Here is a 7,335-nt window from a genome sequence, read left to right as displayed (position 1 = left end):
AGGTGGTGTGTGGGCACCGCGTTGCAGACGGGACACTGCACGCACACGACGCCCCGTCCAGGTGCACGCACGTAGGCCGGGCCGGTGCACACCCGACGCCCTAGCAAGGTGCGCGCACCCGGGCAGGGCTCACACTTGGCGAACGGGGCGCACTTCGCGAGGGAGGGTGTGCACCTCGACGGGGGTGGGTGGCCGGGGTGGATTCGCACGTGGGTCGCGGTTTGCTAAGTACACACTGCGACAAGCTCATAACGGGTGCGATCATACCAGCGTTAGTGCACCGGATCCCATCAGAACTCCGCAGTTAAGCGCGCTTGGGCCGGAGTAGTACTGGGATGGGTGACCTCCCGGGAAGTCCCGGTGTTGCACCCTTTTTTAGTTTTTCGCCGGGCGTCGCAATGCTATTTGAATAAACCTTTTGCCCGTTTGCGTTCTCGTCGGGGCCGGGCCGGGCCGGGGTGCGCTGCCCGCACTACCGCGCGCGCGGGGGCGACACCGAGCGTGCACCCGAGGCGCCCCGAGCACACAGGCCACGGTGCAACCCGGGCGTTGTGCGCGCACCCCGGTGCGCCCGAGGTGCTGCGCGCGCACCCAGGTGAAATCGGTGTGCACCTCGGCTAGTGCGCGCTCGGTCGAGTCGCGCACGTTGGCCAAGGTGCACGGTGATGTTTCTTACTCTAAGGTTCCGCACCAGACGCCCGGGACAGGTGAGCGAAGCTGGGCGGGGCCGGGTGCGCGGCCGGGGCAGGTGCACGCAGCTGGAGAGAGCTTTGGAGCACACCAGAGGTGCGCACCTTGGAGCACACTTCGGAGCGCACCAATGATGCGCTCCATTCAAAAGTTTCCTGAAAAGGCAAAAAAAGTTGAGATTATAGAATTTCCCACTTGAGAGATTGTAAAAAAAAAAAATTTAAAATGAAGGAAACGCGGGTGCCAAGGTGTGCGCGCCCGGGTGCGCAGCCCAGCCAAGGTGTGCGCACCAAGGCGCCCACCCTGGCGAAGGTGCACGCAAGGTGCGCACCCGAGGCAAACCGGACAATTAACCCAACTTTCGACTTCGCGCGCACCTGCGCACCTTGGAGCGCACTTCGGAGCGCTCCTTGGTGCGCACCAATCTTGGGCACCTCGGAGTGCACCATGGCGCCCACCAAGGTGCGCACCCGGGGCAAACCGAGCTCCGACTTCGTGCGCACCTTGGAGCGCACGAAAGGTGCGCACCATGGCGCCCACCAAGGTGCGCAGCCCAGCCAAGGCGTGCGCATCAAGGTGCGCACCCTGGCGAAGGTGCGCACCCGGGGCAAACCGAGCTCCGACTTCGTGCGCACCTTGGAGCGCACAAAGGGTGCGCAACCCAGCCAAGGTGTGCGCACCCCGGGCAAACCGAGCTCCGAATCGTGCGCACCTTGGAGCACACTTCGGAGCCCTCCTTGGTGCGCACCGATGTTGCGCACCTCGGAGCGCACCCGGGGAAAACAATGCAATTAACCCGACTTTCGACTTCGTGGGCACCTCGGAGCGCTCTCGGGTTCGCACCTCGGAGCACACCGAGGTGCGCACCTTTGATGCGCTGCCTTCACCAATTTCCAGAAAAGGCAAGAAAACATTGAGAAGGTGTGCGCACCGAGGTGCCCACCCTGGCGAAGGTGCACGCGAGGTGCGCACCCGGGGCAAACCGGGCTCCGACTTCGTGCACGCCATGCTGCGCACCTTGGAGGGCCATGGTGCGCACCTTGGAGCACACTTCGGAGCGCTCAATGGTGCCCAACCCAGCCAAGGTGCCCACCGCGGCGAAGGTGCACGCGAGGTGCGCACCCGGGGTAAACCGGGCTCCGACTTCGTGCACGCCGCACCTTGGAGCACACTTCGGAGCGCTCCTTGGTGCGCACCAGGGCGCGCAACCCAGCCGAGGTGCCCACCCCGGCGAAGGTGCACGCGGGGTGCGCACCCGGGGCAAACCGGGCTCCGACTTCGTGCACGCCATGGTGCCCACCGCGGCGAAGGTGCACGCGAGGTGCGCACCCGGGGCAAACCGGGCTCCGACTTCGTGCACGCCGCACCTTGGAGCACACTTCGGAGCGCTCCTTGGTGCGCACCAGGGCGCGCAACCCAGCCGAGGTGCCCACCCCAGCGAAGGTGCACGCGAGGTGCGCACCCGGGGCAAACCGGGCTCCGACTTCGTGCACGCCATGGTGCCCACCGCGGCGAAGGTGCACGCGAGGTGCGCACCCGGGGCAAACCGGGCTCCGACTTCGTGCACGCCATGGTGCCCACCGCGGCGAAGGTGCACGCGAGGTGCGCACCCGGGGCAAACCGGGCTCCGACTTCGTGCACGCCGCACCTTGGAGCACACTTCGGAGCGCTCCTTGGTGCGCACCATGGTGCCCACCAGGGCGCGCAACCCCGCCGAAGGTGCACGCGAGGTGCGCACCCGGGGCAAACCGGGCTCCGACTTCGTGCACGCCGCACCTTGGAGCACACTTCGGAGCGCTCCTTGGTGCGCACCAGGGCGCGCAACCCCGCCGAAGGTGCACGCGAGGTGCGCACCCGGGGCAAACCGGGCTCCGACTTCGTGCACGCCATGGTGCGCACCAGGGTGCCCACCGCGGCGAAGGTGCGCACCCGGGGCAAACCGGGCTCCGACTTCGTGCACGCCGCACCTTGGAGCACACTTCGGAGCGCTCCTTGGTGCGCACCAGGGCGCGCAACCCAGCCGAGGTGCCCACCCCGGCGAAGGTGCACGCGAGGTGCGCACCCGGGGCAAACCGGGCTCCGACTTCGTGCACGCCATGGTGCCCACCGCGGCGAAGGTGCGCACCCGGGGCAAACCGGGCTAGGACTTCGTGCACGCCGCACCTTGGAGCACACTTCGGAGCGCTCCTTGGTGCGCACCATGGTGCCCACCAGGCCGCGCAACCCAGCCAAGGTGTGCGCACCAAGGTGCACGCGAGGTGCGCACCCGGGGCAAACCGGGGTCCGGCTTCGTGCACGCCGCACCTTGGAGCACACATCGGGGCGCTCCCGGGTTCGCACCGGCGTTGCGCACCGTGGTGGGCACCTCGGAGCGCACCGTGGTGGGCACCTCGGAGCACACCAAGGTGGGCAGCGAGGTGCGCACCTTTGATGCGATGCCTTCACTAATTTCCATAAAAGGCAAAAGAAAACGAGATTTTAAAATTTCCGTTTTGAAAGATAGTGAGAAAAAGGGAATGCTGGTGCCATCTTGAGCCCGCCCTGGTGCGCAGCCCAGCCAAGGTGTGCGCACCAAGGTGCCCACCCTGGCGAAGGTGCGCGCCCGGGCAATTAACCCAACTTCCAACTTCGCGCGCGCCAGGGTGGGAGCGCACCCAACAACCGGGCCTGGGAAGAGCCAATGCGAGAAACCCCACCAAACGCTCTGACAAAAAAAGAGGGGGCGCTCCAGTAACCCCGCTTCGGAGCGCACCCTGGGCAAACCCAGCCAGGGTGCCCACCCCGGCCAAGGTGCAGGCGAGGTGCGCACCCGGGGCAAACCGGGCTCCGACAACGTGCACGCCGCACCTTGGAGCACACTTCGTAGCGCTCCCGGGTGCGCACCTCAGAGCACACCAAGGTGGGCAGCGAGGTGCGCACCTTTGATGCGCTGCCTTCACTAATTTCCAGAAAAGGCAAAAAAAAGAGGAGATTTTAAAATTTCCGTTTTGAAAGATAGTGAAAAAAACGGAACGCGGGTGCCATCTTGAGCCCGCCCTGGTGCACAGCCCAGGTAAGGTGCCCACCCTGGCAAAGGTGCGCACCCGGGCAATTAACCCTACTTCCGACTTCGTGCGCGCCAGGGTGGCAACCGGGCCTGGGAAGAGCCAATGCGAGAAACCCCACCAAACGCTCCGACAAAAAAAGAGGCGGCGCTCCAATAACCCCGCTTCGGAGCGCAGCCGGGGCAAACCCAGCCAAGGTGCCCACCCCGACGAAGGTGCACGCGAGGTGCGCACCCGGGGCAAACCGGGCTCCGACAACGTGCACGCAGCACCTTGGAGCACACTTCGAAGCACTCCCGGGTGCCCACCGGCGTTGCGCACCGTGGTGGGCAGCGAGGTGCGCACCTTTGATGCGCTGCCTTCACTAATTTCCAGAAAAGGCAAAAAAAAATGAGATTTTAAAATTTCCGTTTTGAAAGATAGTGAAAAAAACGGAACGCGGGTGCCATCTTGAGCCCGCCCTGGTGCGCAGCCCAGGCAAGGCATGCGCACCAAGGTGCCCACCCGCGGTGCACACCCGGGGCAAACCGGGCTCCGACTTCGTGCAGGCCGCACCTTGGAGCACACTTCGGAGCGCTCCTTGGTGCGCACCATGGTGCCCACCAGGGCGCACCCGGGGCAAACCGGGCTCCGACTTCGTGCACGCCGCACCTTGGAGCACACATCGGAGCGCTCCCAGGTTCGCACCAGCGTTGCGCACCTTTGATGCGCTGCCTTCACTAATTTCCAGAAAAGGCAAAAAAAAACGATATTTTAAAATTTCCGTTCTGAAAGATAGTGAAAAAAACGGAACGCGGGTGCCATCTTGAGCCCTTCCTGGTGCGCAGCCCAGGCAAGTTGTGCGCACCAAGGTGCCCACCCTGGCGGAGGTGCGCGCCCGGGGCAAACCGGGCTCCGACTTCGTGCACTGCATGGTGCCCACCAAGGCGCGCAACCCAGCCAAGGTGCCCACCGCAGCGAAGGTGCACGCGAGGTGCGCACCCGAGGTGCACACCCGGGGCAAACCGAGCTCCGACTTCGTGCACGCCGCACCTTGGAGCACACTTCAGAGCGCTCCTTGGTGCGCACCAGGGCGCGCAACCCAGCCAAGGTGCTCACCCCGGCGAAGGTGCACGCGAGGTGCGCACCCGGGGCAAGCCGGGCTCGGACTTCGTGCACGCCGCACCTTGGAGCACACATCGGAGCGCTCCCGGGTTCGCACCAGCATTGCGCACCTTTGATGCGCTGCCTTCACTAATTTCCAGAAAAGGCAAAAAAAAAAAAAAAACGAGATTTTAAAATTTCCGTTTTGAAAGATAGTGAAAAAAACGGAACGCGGGTGCCATCTTGAGCCCGCCCTGGTGTGCAGCCCAGGCAAGTTGTGCGCACCAAGGCACCCACCCTGGCCAAGGTGGGTCACGGGGTGGGTCCTAGGGTGGGTAACGGGGTGGGTACTAAGGTGCGTGCCAAGGTGGGTCATGGGGTGGGTGCCAAGGTGGGCACCAGGGTGGGTGTGCACCAACCCTAGCCAGGGTAGGTCACGGGGTGGTTGTCGGGGTGGGCGTCAAGGAGCCAAGGTGGGTGGCAAGTAGCCAAGTTGCGTGCCAAGGTGGGTGTCGGGGTGGGTGCCAAGGATCCAAGGTGGGTGCCAAGGAACCAAGGTGGGTGTCTGGGTGGGTGCCGAGGTGGGAGCCAGGGTGGGTCCCAAGGTGAGTGCAAAGGTGGGTGCCAGGGTCAAGGTGAGTGCCAATGTGGGTTCCAAGGTGCCAGGGTCAGGGTGAGTGCCAATGTGGGTTCAAAGGTGCTAAGTTGGGTGCGAGGTTGGGTGCGAGGGTGGGTGGGTGCCAAGGTGTGCTAGGTGGAAGCCCGGGTGGGTCGGCATCCCATGGGTGTCGAGTTGGGTGCCTGATGGGTGCTTCTTGTCAAGTTTTAGTCGTCGGGACTCATTTCGAGCCTTAGAGGTCGTTTCTTGTCCGGTTGCCCTGTCTTCGACCTGGGAACCCAATTTTGGTCCTCGGGTCCCATTTTTTTTTGTCTCGCATCCCACTTTTGGCCTGTGGCCTTTTCGGGGTCGATTCTCGTTTTGGGCATCAGAGCATGTTTCTTCTCCTAAAACCCAATATTTGTTTATTAAGTCTCGGAACACATTTTTGTTCTCGTGGACCCATCATGGGTCTTGGAACGCATTTGTGGTCCTTGGGTCCCATTTTGCATCCCGAAACTTGTGTTTTGGTGCTTGATCCCTATTTTGGGTGCCCACCTTGCACCAAGTGCGCACCCGGGGCAAACCGAGCGCCTTGGTGCACCGGGGCAAGATCGAGCGTGCACCCGAGGCGCCCCGAACATGCACCAAGGTGCACTCGGCCCACATGTGAGCGCAGGTCGTTGCGCCCGAGGTGGTGTGTGGGCACCGCGTTGCAGACGGGACACTGCACGCACACGACGCCCCGTCCAGGTGCACGCACGTAGGCCGGGCCGGGTGCACACCCGACGCCCTAGCAAGGTGCGCGCACCCGGGCAGGGCTCACACTTGGCGAACGGGGCGCACTTCGCGAGGGAGGGTGTGCACCTCGACGGGGGTGGGTGGCCGGGGTGGATTCGCACGTGGGTCGCGGTTTGCTAAGTACACACTGCGACAAGCTCATAACGGGTGCGATCATACCAGCGTTAGTGCACCGGATCCCATCAGAACTCCGCAGTTAAGCGCGCTTGGGCCGGAGTAGTACTGGGATGGGTGACCTCCCGGGAAGTCCCGGTGTTGCACCCTTTCTTAGTTTTTCGCCGGGCGTCGCAATGCTATTTGAATAAACCTTTTGCCCGTTTGCGTTCTCGTCGGGGCCGGGCCGGGCCGGGGTGCGCTGCCCGCACTACCGCGCGCGCGGGGGCGACACCGAGCGCGCACCCGAGGCGCCCCGAGCACACAGGCCACGGTGCAACCCGGGCGTTGTGCGCGCACCCCGGTGCGCCCGAGGTGCTGCGCGCGCACCCAGGTGAAATCGGTGTGCACCTCGGCCAGTGCGCGCTCGGTCGAGTCGCGCACGTTGGCCAAGGTGCACGGTGATGTTTCTTACTCTAAGGTTCCGCACCAGACGCCCGGGACAGGTGAGCGAAGCTGGGCGGGGCCGGGTGCGCGGCCGGGGCAGGTGCACGCAGCTGGAGAGAGCTTTGGAGCACACCAGAGGTGCGCACCTTGGAGCACACTTCGGAGCGCACCAATGATGCGCTCCATTCAAAAGTTTCCTGAAAAGGCAAAAAAAGTTGAGATTATAGAATTTCCCACTTGAGAGATTGTAAAAAAAAAAAATTTAAAATGAAGGAAACGCGGGTGCCAAGGTGTGCGCGCCCGGGTGCGCAGCCCAGCCAAGGTGTGCGCACCAAGGCGCCCACCCTGGCGAAGGTGCACGCAAGGTGCGCACCCGAGGCAAACCGGACAATTAACCCAACTTTCGACTTCGCGCGCACCTGCGCACCTTGGAGCGCACTTCGGAGCGCTCCTTGGTGCGCACCAATCTTGGGCACCTCGGAGTGCACCATGGCGCCCACCAAGGTGCGCACCCGGGGCAAACCGAGCTCCGACTTCGTGCGCACCTTGGAGCGCACGAAAGGTGCGCACCATGGCGCC

The 7,335-nt window shown here is 63.8% G+C and overlaps 2 non-coding genes across 2 annotated transcripts; both read left to right on the top strand.

Moving 5' to 3' along the window:
- Positions 1–253: 253 nt before the first annotated feature.
- On the top strand, positions 254–372 carry LOC131864948 (5S ribosomal RNA). The gene has a single exon (XR_009363674.1). It is a non-coding gene; the product is annotated as a 5S ribosomal RNA (ribosomal RNA).
- Positions 373–6,361: 5,989 nt separating this feature from the next.
- LOC131864947 (5S ribosomal RNA) lies at positions 6,362–6,480 on the top strand. The gene has a single exon (XR_009363673.1). It is a non-coding gene; the product is annotated as a 5S ribosomal RNA (ribosomal RNA).
- The last annotated feature ends 855 nt before the right edge of the window (positions 6,481–7,335 follow it).

The sequence above is a fragment of the Cryptomeria japonica genome, unplaced genomic scaffold, assembly GCF_030272615.1.
Source record: "Cryptomeria japonica unplaced genomic scaffold, Sugi_1.0 HiC_scaffold_98, whole genome shotgun sequence".
In the NCBI taxonomy this organism is placed as follows: domain Eukaryota; kingdom Viridiplantae; phylum Streptophyta; class Pinopsida; order Cupressales; family Cupressaceae; genus Cryptomeria; species Cryptomeria japonica.
Note: the sequence above shows the minus strand (reverse complement) of the source record. Positions and strands in the feature narration are given on the sequence as shown.